The sequence below is a fragment of the Aptenodytes forsteri genome, unplaced genomic scaffold (assembly GCF_000699145.1).
Source record: "Aptenodytes forsteri isolate BGI_AS27 unplaced genomic scaffold, ASM69914v1 Scaffold85, whole genome shotgun sequence".
Taxonomy (NCBI): Eukaryota; Metazoa; Chordata; class Aves; order Sphenisciformes; family Spheniscidae; genus Aptenodytes; species Aptenodytes forsteri.
Window position 1 is genome coordinate 545,283 of NW_008795533.1, and position 1,824 is coordinate 547,106.

Sequence of the window (1,824 nt, forward strand, 5' to 3'; positions counted from 1 at the left end):
AAAACATCAGTGTGTTATCAACATTGTTCTCATACTAAATCCAAAACACAGCACTGTACCAGCTAGTAGGAAGCAAAATAACTCCATCCCTGCCAAAACCAGGACACAAGGTTTGTAAGGCAAGGTAACTAGGTGATGCATAATTGGATGGGCTTATTTGCACCCCCCTTTGTGATCTGAACCCACAGAGCTTAGCTGAGTAGAAGACAGTACCCCACAGCCCTCATAACTCCCTCTTTATGCTTCTTCCCCAGCCTGGCTCCTGGTGCCACACCATCCTGCCTCTGAGCCAAGCTCTGGAGGTAGCTTCCCCCAGACATTTCGCACGGCTAGTCCTGGCACCAGCACTTGTGCGTGGGCGTTTCTCAAAGCACATCCTGCTTCCAGCTGTTTCTCAGCAAGTCCCCAAAATATAGGCCTTGAAAGACGAGTGTTAATTGCATGAGAACGTGGCTGCATTTGGCAGGCTTTGCCCTGTCCTGAGAAAAGCCAGATTCATGTCTATTCTGCTGGTGGCACTGAAGGTTCCAAAAAATCTGCAGGTGAGGTAGGTCCTGCTCTGACCCCCAGATCCCAACTTGGGGCCCATTCCAGAGCTCTGCCAGCTGCAGCCCTCCTGCTCTGGTCCTGGAAGCTCTGCGTCTCATCCCTGCTCCAGCACGCTGCTTCTATTGATCTACACATATATCCTAACGGCAGACTTTCCCCTGCTCTGCTCTTACACTTCAGTTGCGGATGACCAATAAAAGGTCAGCAAAAGATATCTAGAAGACATCTGGAAGCCATACCTCCCTGGTACCTTTGGACAGCTGAGGCTGTTTGCATAATTAAAGCCCACACTTGGTAAACTACCTCCATCGGGCTCAAATGTCCAGTTAGGCCTTCCTTTGGTTGCATTTCTTTTTTCCATAGATGATTGTGGTGTCAGCATGAAGTACCCCACAGATCTGTGGGTGAGATGAGATGGGTTATTGTACGCAGGAGAAACAGTTTCTTGGATCATCTTGGAACAATGCCTACACAGAGAGGCAAACTGGGTAGGCCTTCAAGAGATGTGGTTATGACACAAGCCCCGAGTGCAAGCTGTTCTAGAGATGGTCAATATTAGGGTGACAAGCTGTAACAGAGGAATGAATATTCGATAGCACACCTATGTGTACATAGATATAGATATATACACATATCTGGCAGCAGTTTGAAACCTCTCGCTAGCAGGGACAGAGCCACCATGTCTTCATGTTCAAGATGTTCGGCTTTCTCTGGCACCGTCTTTCCCTCCTCCTTTCCCCACCGAGCAAATGTGTTCACTTAATAAAAATCTGTCTTTCTGCTTCCCAGGACAACTGCAGATGGGAGCAGCCTATGCGGTAAGCACTTGTCCGCTCCAGGACAGGGAAGGAGGGAAGCCTGCGGGAGGGCTGAGGAGGATGGGAAAGCCAGCTTCACCCTGCCTCATCCACCACCAGTGTAAACCTCATGCTTTTTGGGTAAACTGAGGTAAGCTGTTGTCCTTCCTGTACCCGGGAGAGTGATCCCAAAAGAGCAGGGGTGGGATGTGGTGAGAGGGCTCAGACATGCAAGAGGGGAGGAAGAGCTCTCTCTTTCGGACTCTACCCAAGGGCCTGTCTTCGCCAGGCTTCCTCCGGGGAATAGCAGCAGCTCCGCACCAGCAGAAGCTAAACCTGGCGACGGGGCCTCGCCAGCACAGCGGGAAGAGGCGCTGAGGTTTCAGGTGTCTCTCGCCGCCTCCCCAGAGAGCAGCCCGGCTCCAGGGGACCACAGCAGGGGAAAACCCACCCCCCGAGGCCTCCAGCACCCGGGGCT